This window comes from Arvicanthis niloticus, chromosome 10, assembly GCF_011762505.2.
Source record: "Arvicanthis niloticus isolate mArvNil1 chromosome 10, mArvNil1.pat.X, whole genome shotgun sequence".
In the NCBI taxonomy this organism is placed as follows: domain Eukaryota; kingdom Metazoa; phylum Chordata; class Mammalia; order Rodentia; family Muridae; genus Arvicanthis; species Arvicanthis niloticus.
Window position 1 is genome coordinate 44,867,635 of NC_047667.1, and position 23,548 is coordinate 44,891,182.

The window sequence follows — 23,548 nt, forward strand, 5'->3', positions numbered from 1 at the left end:
CCTACGAATTGAAAATTCTGAAGAAAGAAATTGAAGTCACCAAAAAGATAGGATATCTCTGAAGCTCATGGATTGGTAGGATTAATATTGTTCAAATCGCCACCTACAAAGAGCAATCTATAAATTTAATGCACTACCCCACTGACATTCCAAGCATCTGTTCACAGAAATTGAGTAAATAATCTTTAAAAGTAAGTATAACATAGCCAAAAATACCCCGAACATTAAAACCATTGCTGGAGGTATTCCTGATTTATACTACACAGCTATAGTAATAAAAATAACAAGCCATTAGCATTAAAACATTGATCAATGGAATAGGTCCTTGATTATTTTGAAATTTCTTTCTCTAATCATTTTAACTTAATAGTTATTTGTAATGTTGATTCTGAAAGTTCCAATATCCAGTCTATTTCATAGCTGTCACCACTGTTCTTAGTTCCCTTTGTTAATAGTGGCCTTCTGTTTCTGAGTTTTGTAGTGTTTGTGGTATGTTCATATTTGCTGGGAGACATTCCATGGCTTTTTGTGAAGGCTGAATGGAAGGATCCCATCACTTGTGCTTTCAGGACAGTTCTTGCAAACACACACTCATGGTTGAACACACACACACACACACACACACACACGCACACAGATAGTTTGTAAATATTGTTATATACATATATATGTATGTGTAGTTTACATATATTTAAGCTGGCTTTGTCCTTTGATATATTATGTATATCTATCTATTATATAATATATTAGTATATATAATATGTATGTATATATTTAAATTATTAGTCATGTATTGATTACTGACTGATATTGATAAGTTCTGTGAATCTCATTGTTATGTGATTTTTTTTTGTCACTGTGTGGGCATTATAAAGGATGTTTACACAGCTACAGATGATGTGTACTCTAGAAACAATACATTGTGTATTGTATGGATGCATCATCTGTCAATTAAAAAACCTATGGCCTATGGTTTAGTCAGGAAATGGTCAGTGGAACATCCAAGAGAAGGAAGAATTCTGGGATAGAGCAAGGCATAGGAAGATCTGTTTGGGAAGATGTGAGGAGACAGATGCATGGTACCCAAGCATAGGTAAGCAGCCACGTGGCAGGATGTAGGATAGAATAAATGGGATATTTTAACTTAGATCTAGGCAGAGAAGAGCCTAGCTATATGGCCAATATATTTGTAAATATATTTTGAGTCTAAGTGTTATTTCTGGAAGCAGGAGCTGAGGAGGAAGAATGGAGAGCACCTCTACAGTGTACCTATACTCAACATGGCCTCTTGAAACAACAAAGATGTAGTGAACAGAACACAAAGTATATGAGGTACCTGCATGCATAACATAATAACCATTTCATTTATAGTAACCTTTTATTTTTTTCTCATTTTTCTACTGTATTCACTTCTATTATAGGAATCAACATACTGAATGCCATTGGTTTTGCTTTGTTTTGTTTTACTTTCACTTTACATCCTGGTCACTGTCCTCACCCAGTCTTCCCCTCCCACAATCCTTCCACTGTCCCCCTCTCCTCTTCTCTTCTGACTAAGTGGAACCCCCTAGGTATGTCCCCTACCCTGGTGCTTCAAGTCTCTGCAAGGCTAGGCACTTCTCCACTGAGTCCAGACAAGGCAGCCTAGCTAGAAGAACATAAAATCAACAGCTTTTGGGATAGCCCTCACCCAGTTGTTTGTGACACACATGAGGACCAAGATGCATATCTGCTACAGGGAGGCCTAGGTCCAACCAGCCCTTATATGTTCTTTGGTTAGTGTTTCAGTCTCTGAGAGCCCCAAGGGTCCAGGTTAGTTGATTCTGTTGATCTTCTTGTGGAGTTCCTATCCCCTTAGCAGCTGCAATTCTTTCTCCTATTCTTCCAGAAGTGTCTACAAGCTCTATCCACTTTTTGGCTGTAGGTGTCTGCATTGGCCTGAGTCATTTGGTAGGTGGAGCCTCTCAGAGAACAGCCATGTTAGACTCATGGAAGCATAACAGTGCATCATTAATAGTGTCAGGGATTAATAGTGCTTGCCCATGAAATGCATCTCTTGTTGGGTTGGCTGTTCCCTCAGTCTCTACTCTATCCCCAATCCCTGCATTTCTTGGAGACAGGGTAAGTTTTGGGTCAAAAGTTTAGTGGGTTGGTTGGTTATTGTGTTATGCTTGCAGGTATCTCATATACTTTGTGTTCCATTTATCGTGTCTTGGTTGTTTCAAGCTCTACCAGGGTTCTTGTTTGGTAACAGGAGGCAGCCTCCTCAGGCTCCATATCCCTAATGCAGTGAGTCACAGCTAAGGTCTCCCTCATTGATTGATTCCTGTGGGCCTCCTCTATCCCAGGTTTCCATCTCTTCCTGGAGATGCCAACCTCCACCTCCCTCCCCCACCTGTTGTAGATTTCTATTCATTCTCATGGATATCCCTGCCTGTCCCCAAAACTGACCCTGAACCCTCCCCACTTCTCTCCTGAACCTCCCTTCCACCCAGTTCTCTCCCTCCATCTGCCTTCTACAGCCATTCCATTCCTCCTTCCAAGTGAGACTCAAGCATCCTTGCTTGTGCCCTCCTTCCTGTCCAGCTTCCTTGGGTCTGTGGAGTGTAGCATGTGCATCCAGTATTTTCTGGCTAATATCCACTTATAAGTAAATACATACCATGCATGTCCTTTGGGGTCTGAGTTACATCAGTCAGGATGATTCTCAAGATCTATCAATTTGTCTGCAAAATTCACAATGTCTTTGTTTTTCATAGCTGAATACTATTCCATTGTGTGGATGAACCACATTTTCTTTACTCATTCTTCAGTTGAGAGAGTTCTCGGTTGTTTCCAGTTCCCGGCTATTATGAATAAAGCTGATATGAACATAGTTGAGCAAGTGTCTTTGTGGAATGATGGAGCATCTTTTGGGTATATGCCTAGGAATGGTATAGATGGGTCTTCAGGTAAAAATAGTTTTCTAAAAACCACCAAATTGATTTCCAGAGTGGTTGTACAAATTTGCAGTCTCACCAGCAATGGAGAAATGTTCCCCTGTTCCACATCCTTGCCAGCATGTGCTATCACTTGAGTTTTTGATCTTAGTCATTCTGACCAGTGTAAGATGGCTCTCAGAGTTGTTTTGATTTGCATTTCCCTGATGGCTAAAGACTGAAAATTTCTTTACGTGCTTCTTGGTTATTCAAGATTCCTCTGTTGAGAATTCTTTGTTTAGCTCTGTGCCCTGTTTTTTAATCGGGCTATTTGGGATGTTGGTGTTTAACTTACTGAGTTATTTTATAAATTTTGGATATTAGCCCTCTGTCTGATATAGGGGTGGTGAAGATGCTTTCCCAATCTGTAGGCTGCCATTTTGTCATACTGATGGTGGCTTTTGCCTATAACAGTTTGCAGTTTCATGAACTTTTTAAACATAAAAGAGACCATGAGGTAATAAAGGTAGGCGATAGTTCATACACACCACAGGAACATGGTATATATTGTCATTATCAAGTTTTATACAATATATGCTTTTGGGACATTGACCTTGTAGTGACTTTGTTTTCACCAGGATTACCACAAACACATGTGTGATATAGTACAGAAATGGCATCAATAGGCAACAGAAAAATTTCCATTTTTGTCTGGTGTTGAAAGACTCTGTTGACTCCTTTATACACATACAATGCACACTTGCTTTAATTGCCATTGTGGAATGCATGATTGCATTTATCAAGATAGAGATCAGAGGCGCTTTATGTTCAGAGGCTGAAGAGGAAAGTCTCTTATTTAATAATTTCTCTCTTTTTATGATTCCTCTTTGACTGTTTCAAAGGATGATCATATGGTTTTATTCCTAGTTCTTTACTGAGTTCTTTGTTTTGCGTTGGGAGTCACAACAGTGTTCACTCAGAAGGTATTGGGCTGCCTCATAGACTTAGGTCTCAGCCATTCCAGCTTTCTGACTCATCATTCAATGGCCACAGTACTTTTGTTTCCCCTTCCTGACCACTGGCATTCTGGGAAGGATTAAGGTAAGAGATAGTAGAGATGGAGATTCTTCACTGTTCTGCAGATTTCTCCTTCCCTGAGTAGTGTCCATCTGCTTCTCCCAGCAGTGTTAATGGTCACTATCTAGCATGTCCTAATAATTTCTTTTAAGAATTTTATTCAAGAACTGAGGAGCTATGCCAGCTCCTAGAATTTTCCTTCATTCTCGCACAGATCTTACATTGCTTTGTCTTCATGTTTAAATTGTTCATAGCTGTGTGCTTAGTTCATGATGATTTGTAAGTTTATTTTTGAAATAGTTGTTTTGTGAGTCTATGAGCGCTCACTTGTACTTTCTGACTTTATGTGAAAATCAATTTGTAATGTTGAGTAGCTTAGAATATGCTAAAAATGAAGCAACCAGTTTAGAAACAGGAATAGTGGAGAAGTCAAAGAAATAAAATTGTTGTCTATTTTTTATTTTAGTATCTATTTACTTTTTCCTGGGACCCATTTCTCTTATTTTCATCTAACTCACACAAAGTAGGTTGATAGCTGTGCTCAAAGTCAGCACCCCAGGACTTTTGATTCATCTCTTTCTAGCATAGATGACAAAATTCAACCCTAAATTTGTGCTTGTCTTTGCATCCATATTGCTGAGTTGTTACTGTAAGGGGATGTTAACTCAAATTTTATTCCCCCCCCCCCCTTTTTTTCTGTACCCAGGCAGGCCAGGTTTTCATCAGTGGAATAAGGAAAAAAAAAAAAAAACTAATGATGCCACTTCAGTGCCAGGTATACTAAGAAAAGATGACATTTTTTTTTTTTTTTTACATCTTTTCCTTTCCTAGTTTTCACAGTAGTGCAAAGAGATGTGAGGCTCTTGAGGAAAAACAAAGACACAGGATTGGGTCTTTCCCTCACAAAATGGAGAGCAACAGCTTACCTACCATGAAGGTCTACATCCATCTGCTATTTAAGTCAGAAACACACTTATCTGGGCACTGAAACTTTGCGGTTGATTTATTGTAGCTGTCTCTATTACTCTAACATACATAACCTAGGTATTCATTCTGGGAAGACCTATTTGTGTTTTATTTGCTGGTCAGAGACACTAGGGGATTATACTAGATGTTTCAAAGCTTCATGAGGCTGGAAATATAAAGGTCTTCCATCAATCATCTTTAACACCCATGCAATTTTGAGTCACTGAGTGAAGGCTTTGGACACATAGCTTCATATAGGTTTTTTTTTTTTTTTTTTAATTTTACTTCTTTAGGTTTTTTTTGTCTTTAAATGGATGAGGTTTCTATGGTGCAATGATTAAGAAGATATATTCTTATGTGCTTTAAAACATTTCTGTGGAAGGCCAGGAATTCATTAGCTCATCTCTGTGTGTGTGTGAGTGTGTGTGTGTGTGTGTGTATGTGTGTGTGAGTGTGTATTTATGGTTTGTGTAAGTGTATTAATGTGCACTATGTTAATATGTTTGTGTGGAGATGAGAAGTCAATGACAGTATCATCCTTTATTAATTGCCACATCATTATCTTAGTCATGATCAATATCCTAATGAACACTGAGATCACCAGTTGGCTAGACCAGCTGGCCAGGGGGCTGTGGGAATCTACCTGTCACTGTTTTTCATCCCCAGTGCTGGCCTATAATGCTTAGCTTTGACTTGGGTCGGGGGGACTCAAACTCAGGTTATCCTGTTTGCACAACAAGTGCTTTACCGAGTGAACCATCTCCCCAGCTTTTATATACTTCTTGGAGACATTTTACAAAACATATTTTCAAAACTAAAGAACTTCTAAGTGCTTTATATTGGCTGTGTTTTATTGCATCAAAATTTCTGTTTTTTAGATTCTTCTAGTAGCCTGGTAACATGGTCTAGTGCTGTGGTTTTAAACCCTGCAAGGCTTTTGTCCAAGGAGTTTAGAAGGGCTTTTGATCAGGTATGATGTTTCCCTCATTTTTTTTCTAGTCTTGAAGTGAGAGCCCAGTACATCCTTGGCAGACATTTCTCTCTCCATTCAACAGTAGTTAGTGATAATAAATTTTGGAGAGAGGGATCTAACTCTTAGACAGTTGTGGGTTTAGCTGTCAGTATGTGTAAACAGAAGTTTTAACTGGATTTATCAGATCCCAAGATCGAAAGTTAGTATAAGTCACGGAGGAAGAGGAGTTAGAAAATACTCTATGTCTTGTTGCAATGGTGGAAGAGCCTTTGGTTTCTTTTATTCAGAACTCACCCAATGGTCACTGCTCACTTCAAGCTGAGCATGCTGAGAAGTGAAGGCATGGATGGATTAGGTTTGAGCAGCTGGGAATTTCTTATGTCTGTCCACAGCAACTGAGTAGGCCTAGGTTACTGTTGCTGGCACTGAAGCACAGCAGGTAGAGAGGGAAGTAGAAGACTTGTCATGGGAATGGAAAGGGTGCATCTTGACACAAATAGATTTAGGAAGGCACACCTAGGTCTCACCAGTTTCCTGGGAGCATCGAGCATGATCTATACATAACAGAACTGATGCAGAAGGAATCTTTACTTTCCTTTATCCTTTCAGAATTATGAAATGGTCACTTACTCTTACATTTTACAGGTTCAAGTGTTTAATTCTTGATCCTTCCTTATGGAAGCATTTCTCACTTGTTTGACAATACATTTCTAGATAAAGTTGCAGAAAGAGACAGTGTTTAGTTTTTCCTTACAGCTCAGTTGGAAGACTCTGTCAAATTAATTTGAGCACAAACTTAAAGGATTTTCCAACTGAAGTGGCATCAAAGACGTCTGCAACCTCAGGATTTTTTTCTTTGGGCAGAGTTCAAGGTTTGTTATCTTGCACTCTAGTTGTTAGGCAAGAAGTTGTGATTAGCCCAGGCCCAATGTTACGTTTAGTCCTTGTAGGAATCATGTACAAGTAAGAGCAGCAGTATCCTGAGTGTGTTCCTTGAAACACATGAGTGCTGAGGGCTGGGCCAGCTGTCTGAGATGTCCCCTGAATTCCCCAGTGCAGCTGGATCTCCCCTCCTTTGTGGCACCCAGGCCTATCATTACTAGATCACACTGCTCCAGGCCATGTGACAAGCATACTAGGGGCAGACAATACAGTGAAGAAGAATGGAAGAGGAGCTGCATTTTATCCTTTTTCATTCTCTCAGCAGAAAGACTGCAAGTGTTATGCTAAATTCTGCCTATTAATTTGGGTATAAATAGACCCCCTTTTCTAATCCAGATGCAGCCATGTAGCTCTCTCTACAGAGTTGGTGATGCTCTGTTGTGTCTTGGGAGTAATAAGATTCTACTGGGAAGAATGCAGGCAAATCAGCCCAGCTGAGATTACATAAAAGGATAATGAAAACTAGAGAAAGTATGTAATAAACCTCGATATCGAGTTGAGTGTGATTTTTAACAAAAGTATCTTGCATTTAGCTCAGTGACTTGAGATCTTCAGATAGTAGCTAAATGCATTTTCTTAAAACTTTCCCAGCCCTGGGCAGAAGCCATTTTGTAGGCAAGGTAATTCTTCTGGAAAGGCATAAGCTGCTAAAATCAGAGGCTTATGGATGGATTTCAGACCCTTGCTGATTTATAGTCAGAATCTCAGAGGCTTGGGCCCTGCTAATGAGTGGCTGGGCATCCGATGGGAAAGTTCCACTTCCTACATCTAGGAAAAAGGCTTTTTATCTTGAAAGATCTGGTGCATTTTTGATTAATCTTTGTATTTTTTTTATTATGCCACAGCTCCAGTATTCTTGGACTCCAAAGCCTGCCAATTTATTCTGTATTTATCTTAGCCTCTGCTTCTCTTCTCCAGTGCTTCCTATAGTTCCTTCTCTTCCTGTCCTTAGATATTCTGACCTTGTAGAGACACATTTTTCAAGAAAGCTTTCATCAGATACATGAGTTTTCTAACAATAAAGGGCTTTATGGTAAATTTAGACAGAGAGACAATGTGTGCCACATTCCTCTCTTGAAAACTTGTGATGTGCTTTTTAAAAGATGCCGCAGAAAAGTTTTTTTTAATATTTGTTTAAGTGTATATATGTATAGCTATTTATTTAGTATTAAAGATGTCTATTTAGCTTCCTAAGAATCACTAGATTTTAGAATTTGCTTTGGGCATTTTTACTATAATACCACAAATTGCAAAGCATACTTAGATCACTACCACATTCAGATTATTGAGAAGCAGGCACGGATCATAAAATCTTCTAAAATACTTGCTCTTTAAAGCAAACACTGGAAGCACTGGATAATCATATACATAAAAATGAAAGGAGTTACTAAAGGCTTACTAAAGCATAGATAGACCTGAATAAGCAGGGCTGGCTGCTGTCCCCTGTGTAGAGGTGCTGAAACACTGATGCCCTGGGCGCTATTAAAAATGACTCCCTGACAGAGACCTTAAAAGTAACTGCACAGAGTGATTCATAGGATGTCTACATAAAAGTCTCACACAGTACAACCACACAAGCAATAATATGGTAGAATATGCACATGTGGGAATTAACAGACCTAGGGCTTGATTTCACTGCTCCCACTAATTGGATATGTGAGCCTGAGAAAGGCATTTAATTTACCATGTCTTATTTATCAAATAAGATAATTGCATGAGATGTAAGTTCATCCAAAGTTCTAAAAGTCATAATCAATAATAACTTTCCAGGTAGGTCTTTATGTGAACACGGAATAAATCAAATGGGCGTATATTTGCCCCAGGCCTTTGGGCTCCTCTGCTTCGCTTTTAATTCTTGGGAGATGATATACTTCAGAGCCATATGTATTGCACTAATTGGCAAGTGCACTGTATCCGGTGCCAGTGACATACTACAGATTTGAGAGAGTACTGGAGCCAGCAATGCTCCAAGCATCTTGGAATTGCAGCCACCTCTACGGAGAAGTGTCTCCTTCCAAGAAGGCAGTTTTTAACTATGTGCTTAGCAAACTTCAACTAATAAGCACCCTCATGTCCTAGGCTCTCTTTTAGGTGTTTGAGGAGGGGCTACTGTGGGGAGAAAAAAAACACTGACTGAATTTCTTACTCTCATGGAGTTTATATTTTATTGGATGAAGACAGGCAGTAAACCATAATAGTAATAAATAAGAAAAGTGTGTAACAAAAATAAATTATATAGTATATTAAAAGGTGATAAATATTATGGGCAAGACAAGGGTAAGGGGCAGAGAACTGGAATACTAAATAGAGAAGCTGGTGTAAGCCTCATTGTAGAAAAGGACCTTTTGAGTATTGAGCTGAAGGAGTTGAAAAAGGCAACCACATGCTTATCTAGAGGAAGAAGTATGTGGTGGGCATCCAGTACTGGAGAAGCATCTGCCTAGAAGGCTCCATCAGCAGCAAAGGAACCTGTGAAGCTGGAGTGCTGTGACTCAGCAAGCAGAATGTGGGCACGCACCATCACTCAACTACATAAAAAAAGGGCCATGGAACCTCTTAGAGCAACTTCCAAGCTTTGCAGCAGGACAGACCAACTTTGGGATTTGTTGCCTTGTAGGAAGCCTCCTCAGAGACTCCCTGCCTGGCCTGAGACACCCAGTTAGCACCTGTGCATTAGAATATCCTCTCTTCCAACAATAAAACATCCAGCCTTTGTATCTGTAACAGCTTCCCCTGTAATTTATGCTTTCTATGGTGAGTTTAAATGCTGACTCTATCATTATCTGAGTTTATTACCATTTCCATTTGCATATGTTTGATGGGAGGAGTGGCAGGGATGGGAACCCTCTGGATGATTTCCAGACTGGAAGTCTGCAAGTCTCTCATTACTCTTACTTCTCTTTTTGTCTTGTGGCTTCTTTAGGGCCTGGGCCAACATCAGCTGTACATAAAGCTATGGTACAGGTTCTCTGTAGCTTTGCTGCCTGTTCTCAGTCTGCCTGTTTGTTCTGTCCATTACTGCATCATTTAGGTCGTCTTAGACACAGGACTTCTAAGACACAGTGGACTTTCTCATCATCCCCATGAACCATTAATTCTGCTTCACAACTAAGAACAGAGACATATTCTCATATCAACTAAGCCTGGTGGTTTTCTGTTGAATGATTGGATTCTGCTTTTCTGACATAGAGGAGAATTGCTAGAATCCAGAAACCTTAAAAATTATTAACAAGATATGCAGCATCTACTCAGAGAGTCAACCATTGTTCCTCATGCCTACTTATCCCCCCACCACAGCTCCACCTACTTTCTCAAAAATCACCTCCCTGCCCAGGAATGTGCACTGCCTTTTACCATGCTAGGAAACATTCTTGTGACAGCAAAGAGTCTCCAAATTCTGTAGCACAAACTACAGGGGGTAAAAGGAATTGTTGTCTGATGGGCAGCAACTTAGTTTATTTTACAAGTCTGTGTTCTCCCGATTGCTTGCACTTGAAATAGTGTGCACAGGTGCCCCTGTTTGATTCAATTTCAACCCTCATCATGATTTATAGTCCCACCTGATCATATCCAGATCACTTTGCTGTTTGCCCTTGTCTGCTGAGCTGTGGTCTATGATTGTGGAGTCTGAGCCAGGCATTTTAAGAATTCAGAGTGAACAAACATGTCTGTCTCCCACACATTTAATTCAATCAACAATGAGTCTAATCTATATTTCTTTGAAAAGTGACACTTTTAGCCTACAGAGAATACTAAGCTGAATGAAGTGATGTCAATTATTAGACACAAAAAAAAATCTTTGGAAGGGATAAACTGCATAAGGGAATTTATAAAAATATGTAGTTTTACTCTGTGTTATTGGTACCTCCTCCTCCTCCTCCTCCTCCTTCTTCTTCCTCTTCTCCATCTTTATTACAATTGTCATCATTATCAACATTATCCTCATTTTATGTTAGCACAGTAACTACCAGTTAATGGATATTTATTTTGTCAATTATACTGATAGATATTGGGTGAAAATAGACTCCTAAATATATCAACTACCTTAAGATTTCAGCTATCTCCTCCTAGGTACAAGTTAAGAAACAAGATAGCCCTACATAGTTGTGGAGGGTTAGTAACTTGTTCAACATTTAAGTCAATCAAGTAGCCAAATGTCAGATAATAATAAATATGGATAGTATATTAATCTGACTTTTCATTACTATGACAAATGACATGAAATAGTTTAAAGAATGGAAGGTTTATTATGAAATGAGGTATCAAATATTACCATTCACAGGGATGCTTGTTCTAATATTTCTGAAGTATATTGTGCACAAAATGAATTACCACATGCTGGACAAGAAACAGATAGATGGGAAGGTAATGAGGACAGGTATAGCTCTCAAAGGCATGTCCCCAGTGACATACTTCATTCAACTTGGCCTACACCCTGGCATTTTTATCACCTTGCCATATAGCAAATCCCAACTTGAGACCATGTGTTAAACACATGAGCCATGGGGCACATTTTGGATTCAAACCATAACAGACAGAGTGTTTATGTACAAATAATGATAGGCATGTAGACAGTAATTTGCCTTAGGCAAGATGCTAAAGGACTTTTGTCTAGCAGAATTCTATACTGGTTATCTGTGCCAGGGGAGGAGTCCAACTACATAGAAGAGAACAATGACAGCCTCTGTGTCATCTCTGGAATAGAAATTCAAATATTTTGTTTAATGCAGCCTAGTACTAGAGTTAGCAAATTAAAACACAAAACGGAGAAATGGTAATAACATCAACTTCTGTTGTGCCTGGCTAGCAGTTCACTCTGGAGCTGGTGCTGGATGGCTAGCTAGTGTGTACCTTTCAGGACTGAAGTTCTTCTCTGTGCAGAAGTAGCCCTGAGGACCACTAACTTACAAGCTTAAGCAGAACAAAAGAACATAAGCAGAACTTGCAGCTGGGACAGATAGCTCCATATAAGGTGATGAGCCTCACACTGGCGGTGTAGGCTCTTCATCTCTTGCTAAGGAAGGGTTCCAGACCCAAGGTCCATTTGTTTCAGCCAAGCACAGACTGAAAGATTGAATGCAGGAGACTGCCTTTCCACATCACGTCAATGGGAGACCTTCCTAGTATATCAAGATAGGATCTTGCCACGTGCCTGCTATTCAGACACATAAGTATCTACTACTCAAATAAGGCATCTTTACATCACTGTTAGCCCAACTTCTTCTCTCTTTGTTGAATCCTTTTCTTAGTCTTTTATACCGAAAGTCAAATTTGGCTGGTTGTTAGGTAGGTAACTATGACCAATGTCTTAAGTGTTAGGGAGTCTGAGGTCCACGTCCTCTGAGATGCTTCTCTGTCACTATGTACATCGCTCCCTCCTCTATGCCCGCAATACCCATTGTTTCTATCAATAGTTATAATAGTATGCTGAAAAATATGTGCTGTGCATTGCTTACTTAGACATTACAGCACTTGGCCCTTGGCTATTTGGTGTTAGTCTTCATTGAATCACTTAATCCTTCCAATAACCTTACATGGTAAATTCTTATTATCCTCATTATATAGACAAACTAAGGCACAGAGGGATCAGCAAGTTGCTCTGGGTCATTCATCTAGTAATTGGCAAAGCCAGGATTGTAGACCTAGGGGCTACAAGTGGGGCTGTCATGTGGGGCTTCATCATATCCCCTTGTCAGTGGTTGGCCTTACTTCTTCACAGCAGCTTACTAATCAGTGTCCTCAAAGGTAGGATGCACGTCTTGTGTATATCTTTGTTTTCAGCCTGTATCAGGACATTGCCTAGCTCCTAACAGGCATCTATGAAACTATTTGGTGACTGATCAAGAGAGAGATGATCAGTGGTGAGCAATAGAGGAATATCCAGGGCAACCCACACAGGTGTGTCTCTTTGTTTTAAGATGCCTAATGGCTGCCATTAGCCATTGTCTCAGGACACAGAGGAAAGGAAGGATGCAGGATAGAGATTCAGGATAACCTGTGTTTACTAATGGATTGCTTTGCACCATCATTGACACTCTCACTGGCCTAAAAGAAGAAGGGATTTCATGGGTCTCTAACCTCAATTCTATTAGCATCTATAATCCTGCCCTGGTTTTCTCTCATTTGAATTGCAATCATCTTACCTTCTCCTGGCCTCTGATTTAGTTTTTCTGTTGAGGCACCTGTCACCTCTCATCATAACACCCTGTGTCTGCCTCTCCTACATCTTTGCCATCCTTACTGAAGGTTTCTTGAACATAGTTCTCTCCTTCCCCTCCCAGGGAATGATCTTACTTTAATCAGCCTGTACCCAGAAACTAGCACAGGGCTTGGTCTAAGAGCCTCTTAAGCTATGATTCTGAAATGAAAGATGGATCTGTGGGGAAGGTTGGTTAAGGAAATACAAGAACCACTAAACAGCACTTGAACAAACAACAACACAAAGCAGGGATGTATCTCTGGCTCATGGAAACAAGAAGCCTTTCCATCTTGTCTTTAATCCTCTTTGCTCTCTTCCCTCCAGCTCTTGTTACATAATAGTGATGCAAACACTTCTCCAAGGACTGGTTAAGAGAGACGGAAAACATGATTGGGCAGGGTTGGGGGCAGGGAACTGTAGAAAGCATAAAACAATAAAGATGATTTAATTTATATCTGATTGCAGCAACCAGCTGGATATGCCATCAATTATTCCACCCTAGAAGTTATTAAAGAGCGCCTCTGTCACAGGCACCTTATTAGCTAGGGATTTATGGGGCACAAAGCCACAGAATGGGATATTCACTTACAGCATCACACGTGGATGCAGGCATGGGGGTTGTCTGTCTATCAGCTCTACCTCTTCCCATACTTTCCTATTCTTAGGTCCTACAGCCTTTGGTTCAAAACTAACATCTTGCCTCTGAAATGTACATGATGATAGTAAATAGTTTTATTAACTGGAGCTTCCATCCGTTTTTGCGTGTGTGTTTCAACACCCCTGATTGTAATCCTACTTTCCAGACACAAAATATTCTAGGCTAATTTAAATATTTCTAGAGTTTTCCGTATTACAAAAGTGCTTCCTTTGATAAAACCTCCAGTTTTAGCTGAGAAAAAAAGGCTTGACATTTGACTTCATTTCAGCTAGCTCTTATGTTACAGCCAGAGAATCTGAGTCCTTCGATCTTTTGGTTTACACTTTGTCTCCCTCCTTGAAATGCCCTTGTAGCTGGCTCTCAGCCCTCCCTTAAGAAAACTTTCAGTTTTCTACCACTGATCTCTGGACTTAATGTGAATAAGTATGCTTTTTGTGGCTGCCTTGACATTAAAGGCACATTTCTTCTTAACACAATTGGATGCTTTCCTCATTCCTTGAAGCAATTTATTCCTAATTATAACCAATTATAATGTGTGATACCAGGAAAAAAAAAACAAATTACATTTTTAAATTTGAAGCCTGGTTGGGGGAAAATGGTACTGAGCAATCATGTCAATTTTTCCCCTTTGAAGATCAGATTTTTAAAGAACTGAATGCTTCCACATTTTGATCCCTTGAAGTACCAAAGTGACAACACATGCAGGAAGAGATGGCAATTTAGTTATTTACCCAGAAATGCAGAGTTAGGCATTATTAATGAGTGGCTAGATCACACTTGACATTTTACAAAGTGACTTACAATTGCACCTGCACTTATGCACACACACACATGTGCAGAGAGTCTGTGTAGCAATGAGAAGGAGGGGAGAGGACAGAATTGGGTCTCTTCTCAGGGGACCCAGTGAGTACAGAATAAGAAAAGTGCAATGTGAATTGGAGCCACCAGGAATTAAATCCGCCAATGATGAGGGATGGCTGTTCTAGGTTAATATGCACACACACAGACCTATTTGCAGATGCACATGGATGGATATATTTACATCTCTTGCAATTATTCTGTCTTAGAGTTTCTATTGCTGTGACAAAGCACTGTGATCAGAGGCAACTTGGAGAGGAAAGGGTTTATGTCATCTCACAGTTTGTAATCCATGTTCCAGGGAAGTCAGAGCAGGCAGCACTCAAGGCACAAGCCTGTAGGCAGAAACTAATGCAGAGGCCATGGAGGAGTGGTGCTTATTGATTTGCTTCTCATGACTTGCTTAGCCTGTTTTCTTCTACTATCCAGGACCCGAAGATAATACCAGTAACAATGGGCTGGGCCCTCCTATATCAATCACAAATTAATAAAATACCGTACAAAGCTTGCCTATAGGACAATGTAGTGGGGGTATTTTCTCAATTGAGATTCTCTCTTCCCAAATAATTCTAGCCTGTGTTGACTTAACATAAAAACTAGCCTGCACATCCTCAGTAGCTCTAAATGGCTACTGCTACATGGTCTAAGACATAAGGAATCATTGTGTCTATTCCTTTACGATATTCAAAGCAGCACTGAACTATGGAGCTCTAACTTTTGATGTCCTTCCTTGACTATAGGGCTTCATGTTTTCTCAAGCAGCATCCAGATGACACTCTATAGAATTTGTGTTCCTTTCACAAAGCATATATCAAAGACTATTAAAGATGAAATTAAAAATTTTTGGAGACTGTGAGTTCAATCCTTTCTTTATAAAGACGGTTAGGGTTAAGAAGAAAGTTAATCTGGTAAAGGTCCTACGTTTTTATGTATGTGTGTAATAGGGGGTATATGTAGTTGTTAGTTTGGGTATATGTACATGTGTATTCATGTGTGTGCACATGATTTGGAAGCCAGAGGTGGATATCTGGTGTCTGTCTTCTATCACTCTCAACCTTAGGTTTAGAGAAAGAATCTCTCAGTGAACCAAAAATTCACCAACTCAGATATTCTACCTGACCAATGAGTTTCACCCGTCTCATAAGTGTATTCTATTATGCCCGAGTTTTTATGTGGGCTCAGGGCTTATTCGGAATCTGAACCAAGACACTAATGGTATGTGGCAGAGACTTAACTAACTAAGCCATCTTACTATCTCTCCTGTGACATTTCAGTGCCTAAAAGCAGACCTGTTTTCCTAGAGCTCTAGCTGCCACTGCACAGTATTTGTTGAGCCTGAAGTGTACCATGATGCTCTCACTGATGTTGTTGGTAGAGGGGATGATGAATATGGGATACCCTCTATCACTACCACATAGGTGGCCCTTGGTAATGATGAAAAGTGTTGAAATCAATACCCTTGCTTTATTCCTTTGATTCAAGTGCAATCAGATACATTTCTCATCTCTAATAGATAGGAGTTGGACTACCTGATTGTGGTCTACATAGTAAACAGTAGAACTCCCCAAGTGGAAGGTTCATCCATTCAGAAAATACTGACTATGCCTTATACGCAGGGCCTCTTTTTCTTCACTGGAAATGCCTCAGGTAGGAAACCACACCCCTACCCTCCTGGATCCTGTTTTCTGTCAGAGAGATGGGGTCCATAGTCATCTATAGAAATGGGTGCAGATATGGAATGGCTGCTCCAGTCAGAAGATGTTGGTCCCTCTGACTCACCAGTTTCTAGCATTCCTTCCAGACATTGGCATGTCCTAAGCCTATTGACTTCTCTGTGAGAGAAATCTGACATCTATGATATTTGACTATGCCCCACCCCTGTGAGCCATAGCTTTGCCATTTAACAGTAGATCCTGCTGGCTCTTTTCAGTGAGAAGGGTGGCACTTCAGGCCTCCAAACCTATGTGGCCAGCTGGAGTTGCTGGTGCTTACAGGATAAAATGAATTAGGGATCTTGATCAGGACAGATGTGTGAACAGACAAATTTAGTCTATACAGGGCATACTGCAGGTCACCAGTGAGGGATGTCAGAGGTGCAGGGGCTGGGGGGAGGAAAAAGGCAGCTTTAATCGGAGAGAGTGATTATGGAATCAAATTAGCTTCTCATTTTCATTTGCAGAAGGAACATTCAATTCACTTAACACCACTCTACAGGCCTTTCTGCTCTCAGCAGTACCCAAGGGAAAGCAAATTCTGGTTTAATAGGACATTTGGACAGCAGCACAACTGAGAGAGAGCAGAGACATTCTAGAAGTGGGGAGGCCTGGGGCATAGGCTCTGCTCTGTCTCTAAGAGCTTTGTGACCCTGGAAACATTGCCTTGCCCCTGAGGACCCTGGGCTCATCTGCTAAATATGAAAAGAGAATAAAATTATTTTTTTTTTAAAAAAAAGTCTCTTTGAATCCAAAATAGTATGCTTGTTTTTGATGTGTATTGATGACCTGCTTTATCAAACTAACAGTTAAAGTGTGAGAATCTGTTACCACACTTCTGCAAATAAGAATTTGAGTTTTGATATCAAGAAGACCTGAATTTTTGTGGTATCTCTACCTGCTTACTTTAGGCTACCTCCTTAATCTTTCAAATATTCATTTTATAAAACAAAGACAGTAATATTTGCTTACAGAATCACTTGTGAATTAGACGAACTAATGTGTTCAAAATATTCTCATCACATTCGGGACATAGTAAGACTCGGTAAATATTTAGCTGTTATGATCTGCTTATCATGTTTACTATAAAGTTTTAGAATAAGTTGGATGTTTTATCTACATTTTAAAAATGTATGGTGGGGTTGGGCTTCTTTTTAACAGATCACTTGGATGACATGCCTGGAGAAGCTTAATGGTGAGAAGCTAAGTAATGAAGCAAGACTGAAATAGCTTCATGGAAATAAAGCATTTAATGTGGGAATAAATGAAGTTGCCACCCAGAACTAACGGCCAGAGTCATGGCTGGGCTGTAATTAATGAATACGAGGGCCAAGATTTATAAGGATATTTTAAGGAGTAACCGCACTGCATGGAGTTCTGGGTTTTACACTTGAGCTAAAGATCGATCAATGGGAAATCCATTAGGCTAAGATTTAGTGATAGGAATGAAGCTTCCCTAGCAGAGGGTCTTCTGCATGGTGACCACCAGGAATAGTTTTTTTTTTTGGGGGGGGGTAGGAACCAAGGAGATATGGAAGAAGATGTTGAGCTCTTGTGAAGAAGAATGAGAGCCTGTACCTCTATTTTTGATGTGAAGAATGGAGAAAAGAGATGGTGAGTCCTTGTATACCCAGAGAGCTCCACAGGAGTAACAGAACTGTGCTTAGCCTTGTGTACTTCCTACTGTCAGGAGCCTGGCCACACTCAAGATACTTGTGCTGGCCACCTGAGATGATATATCAGCAAATGGTGAGCAGTTTCAGGGGGGTTAGCTGTCAGCTGTGATACCCAGCCTTGACTCACAGTGCCTCCAGGTGATCCATTTGTGTGTAGCCAAGTCTCTGATATATTGAGAATTTGTTTTATAACGTGAGTAGATGTTATCATCTGAAGACAGCTGCTGCTTCTCTTGTCCACCTAAGACTTCTGTGGTGAGTTTTGGTGATAAAAGATCATATGTACGCTCAGTTCCTCTTTGTCTTCTGTTCAGGGAAGGCCAAGAGACCTGATCATGGCAGACGTCTCTTTGTTCTTGACAAATAGCTAAAAGAGAGATTAGCTTACTTGGGGGAATGTGATCTTTCATTTTTCCTTATCCCATGCTTATCATCTTTGTACAATATCAGTACTAGGATCCCAGCTTCAGAGTTTCATCTTAGATCCTCAGTAACCTTAGGTGTTATAACCCTGGCACACAGTTTATTCCTTTCTCCCATGGCTTGATAATGGGGTTACTCCCTTTCTCTTGCTTGTACTTTGTAGGTGCTAGCCTCTCCATCTCATAGCTTCCTCATTCCTTAGTCCAGATGTTAGGTATTTTCAAGTTTCAAATACTTTCTGTTTTCTGGATATGATCTTGTTTTTCTTCCTCAGTGATGATTTATTCATGCGCAGAACACCTGGTAGTAACTCTTATCTTTTCCCTCAGTCTGAAGGGTACACCCTTCTATTTGTATGAGATTTTACATGTTATTAATAACTGTAAAACAATCATCATTAATTAGGTACTAACTTTGTATAAGGCACTAGGTTGGATACTGGACACATTATCTCATTTTATGCTAAATTATAAAATCACACCCTTAACAGATAAACTCAAGCCAGGAGTTCTGGATGCTTGCCTAAGGTCGCACAATTAGTAGGCTTAACCATATCTACCAGAGCCTGAAGCCTATCTTTTAATAATCACACTGTATTTTATATGCAAAATCTGATTTGATCCCTTCAATAATCTTATAAGGTAGCTATCATTATCTGTCAATTACAAATGAAGAAGAACAGGCCCAGAAAAGTTAGGTGACTTGCCTAAGGCAATCCAATTATAAAATAGAAAATTAGGGCATGAATACTGGTGTTTCAATTCTATGTTTAGCTCCTAACCCATTCAGGATGTAGAGGCTCCATGTGTTTTCCCCATTTCCACCCCACCCCCATCTCTGATATCATATCAGCTCAGTTCCATTTTCTTGGCCTCATCTTTCTCCTCTTGGGATGCCTTTCCCACAGAGTCAGATTGAGTTTGATCTGGTTCTAGAGACAGAAAGATCTGAGTCCTATCTCAACCAGTTTTCTCTGTGAGGGACCAAGAAAATGTCTGTGTAGGTTTGCTTTGTCACCACATTTAAGGAATAGATAACCCTTGTAAAACCAAGTTGTGTTCTGTTTGAGAACTCAGGAAATTAATTGCACAATGAACCAGCCATTTACTTTGATGAATGAATGTTTATTACATATTCACTGAACACATACATAAGTTTTAGGTACCATTTGTTCAGATGCAAATAACCAAAACACAGCAAATAGTTGCTGAAGATTCCGAAATAACCAAGCTGCAAACATATCTTGTCAAATATTCAGTGGTCTGTGAGGCTAAGAGTGAGTAAGACACGTGGAAGTTACTACATAATGTCATGATGTGCTGGTTTACTTTTTTTTAACTTGACACAGACCTAGACATGTCTTAGAAGAGGAAATCTTTATTGAGACCATTCCTTCACAAATCTTACCTGTAGGCAAATCTGTAGGGCATTTTCTTTATTAATGATTGATGTGGAAGGTCCCAAATAACAGAAGGTTGTGTGACTCCAGGCAAGTGGCCCTGGATAGCATAAGAAAGCAGGTTGAACTAGCCGTATTCAATCTTAAGTTTATGCTATGATGTTCTTTGATGATGGAGTATGATACTTTTCTCCCCAAGTTGCTTCTGGTCAGGATGTTTATCATAGCAATAGAAACCTAACTAATGTAAGTATTGTTATTTATTTATTTATTTATTTATCTTCCAAATTCACACATTGAACATGTTATTTCTCATGGTAGCATTATTTTAAGATTCTGGAAACTTAGACCACTGAAAGTATAACCTTCAGGCTTATTTTGTTGTAAGCCTCACTTTGTTTGCTTTCTAATGGCCATGTGGTTACATGGCCCCCTCCACCACAATGTTCTTAACCATGTTGTTCTGCCTAAGCACAGAAATCTTGGACTAAATCATCTGAAGCATCAATCAAAGGAATGTCTTCTTTGGAGGCTGTAAAAATGGTTTAGAATATAAACACTTGCTATGTAAGTATGAACACTAGAGTTCACATTCCCAGCACCCACTTAAATGTTGGATGGATACGGCAGATACTTATAGTCCCGTTACCTGGGAGGCAGAGACAAGACTCCATAGAGCAAACTGTCTATCTGTATTGGCTGAACTGGTGACCTATCCGTTCAACCGCAGACCTCACATCAATATGTAAGATGGAGAACAATAACAGAAGACAATCGATGTTGACTTTTGATCTCCTCATGCACATGTGCTCATACACCTTCATAGATATATGTGTTATACACACACACACACACACACCACATCACACGTACATAGATGCTGAAAGCTAACATTTTCTCCTTTTATGTTGCTCTGTCAAGTGTTTTGAGGGCAGGAATATATATATATATATATATATATATATATATATATATGCATTATATGGAGGATATCAAAGGCTAATGTGTCTAGTAGTTATCCTTCTTTTGCCAGTGCTTTGCATAGTGCATGGCGCATAGACACTCTCCACAGATAAGATGGAGGTGATTAAAAACAACTATGAGACTTCCTTGGTTAGGGATGGAAAAAGTCAATCAGAAAAAGGTCATGAAAATGAAGTGATATTTAAGTCTGTGGAAATGAGTAAGAGTTTGTTTTGTGGAGAAGGTTAAAGTGAAAGAGAATATTGTATCTAGATAGAGGGAATGTAGCATTCTGAATGAATAGGACTCATGGGGACTACAATTGGAAAGGAGCTGGGACAAGGTTATTAAGGGCCTTTGTTGGCATACTTTAGAACCCAAGTTTGCTTGTCTTAGGAGGAACAGTGAAAGGATCATGTTTAAAGGGCTGTGAGAATGGAGGCAGGGCTCTGTGGGGGTGGGGGCCAGGTGCACTTCTTCACCTTGCAGTCTCTTCCACAGGTGACATTTTGAAAGATGAAGCGTGATTGATGAAGAAGTTGTTCCCTGAGATGGGTATTTGAAGTGAAGAGGAGTTGGAAGAGTGGGAATGAGGAGATTGCGAATTTCAAATGTGTCACGTTGAACTTGAGATGTCTTTGGGACATCCAGGTGGATGTACTTAGGAGACAAATATAGGACTGGATTTTTTGGAGAGAAGTGTGATCTAAGAGTTTATATTTAGAAACATCAGCATATAGGAATTTTATACTGTGAGAATGAGTGAAGTCACTTTTGGAGAGGCTTAAAGGGGCTGGAAAATGCCTTCTGGAGTTAACCATCTCATAGGCTGAGAAAAATATCCAGAGTATAGAGATTCCCTTTGTGCAGAAACACCTTCTCTGAACATGCTGAAAGGATTTATTTTTAACTCTGATTTGGTGGGATGGAAAGTCCTGAGATTGTTTTCACTTAAACAATTTTTGCTGATTTGTTGCTTTATCCCGACTAACACTAGTAACATCAGTTTAGTTCAGCACTCTGGCCAGAACCACAACTACATGCCTCTTTGTCCTATGCTAGATACTTCAGGTTTTACAAAAGGAGTGAATTCTTCAAGAGGAACTGCCACTGTTGAAAACAACAGTAATCAACAGTATAAATGAATGTGATGCAAGGTGGAATAAAGACCCATTTACATGGAGAAATTAAACATTGTTAAATGTTCAAAAGATGAAGTAATTAGTGCTTGCTGAGGTCAGGAAATGTTTAATGTGGAAGGTCATCATGAAGGACAAATATTGATTATAAAAAATAGAGCTAAGTAATAGGGAAATGATAAAATCAGTTACAGAGGGACTAAATTAAGTTTGTAGGGGGAATTCATGAAAGCTAGCCTGCAAAGATGGATTAAGGCCTTGAATGCCAGGGTGGAGGGATTGTAGTGTATTTCATAGTTGGAACAGCCCAAGCCCTCTTTAAGTGATATTTCAGAGGTCAATACTAGGCCTTCCCCAGTGTTAGAACAAATGTGTCTTAGAAAGACTGTGATCTTTTTCCAAGGAGAAAGTTAATTGATTGGCATTACAGAGTCATCATCTATGGCCAAGCTCAAATTGAAAATCTACTTCTGAAGACAGATACTGTTTGTTTAGAATGGAGCCACAGCCCTGATTCCCATTTTCTGAGATCTAGATCTGAATTTTCTTAGCACACGATTCCCTCGAGGGGACTGCTTTTGCTTTTCTCGGGAGTCATTTGTTATCTTAAATATTGGCATCTTTGAGATAAGAGTTTTCTAAATCACATTTACAGAATGCTTGTAAACACTCCTCATGTTTAGAACAGCTTTCTTCATTGACCTTGTGCCATTGATGTGCTCCAAGCTACTTCAGGGCTTTAAATTCCCCACAGCTTTGCCATGGAAACATCCTCCCAAGTCATAACTCTTTCGTCTGCTTGGGCGTAGGCCTCAAAGGTTTATGTGGTGGCTGGCAAAACCAGTCCAACAGGATTTTCAATAAAAGCTGAGCTGCCATAGAGATACAGCATTTCTTTTCCTAATTGCTCATAATTTCATCCTATTTCTTAGAACAGCAATTGAAGATGACATTACACTCCCTTTTATGTCAGTTGATGATGCATAATGGTCTCCGGGAACAACCAACGACTGTATTTACTAACACATTAAAAAATATCAATGTGTATTCAGGCCACAGCCATTTTTCTATACCAGTATTTTATGTGTGCATCAGATGGTGGGATGTTGAAAAGGGTCTTTACTCTTAGAGAAAACACTTCTACCTCTGTAGATGGAAGGTACGACTGAAGGCACGTGAATAAACTGATTTGTTCCTGGTTTACATTATGCCCTATGGACCCTTGAACTGGCTCTAGAAAATCATAGTCTGCTCTTCCCTGCCTTGCCCACACCTATGATCTAGTGCAGACCCCGATCACCAGATTCTTTAGTCTTTGGCCTTTGCTTGCATTTGGCCAGTAGGATGTAAATCGAAGAGTGTATGGGGAAAAAGAAGCCATGGCATCTTTCTCTTGCTTTAGTGTACTGCATCTGTGAATTAGTGCTCTCTTATTGTGACAACTGTCCCTGGACTCTGATGACGACATTAACTCTACCACTTGTTCCTTAGTCCCCTTTGTCCTGGAAGACTAATGGCTTTCATCCGTAACTAAACCCTGAGTACCTAAGTATCCTTACTCATCCAGCTGTTGATAATCTCTTCATATAGGCCTCTGCATGTAAACCATTTGGGATTAATTCTATTCCTGTTGGAGTTATGGTGG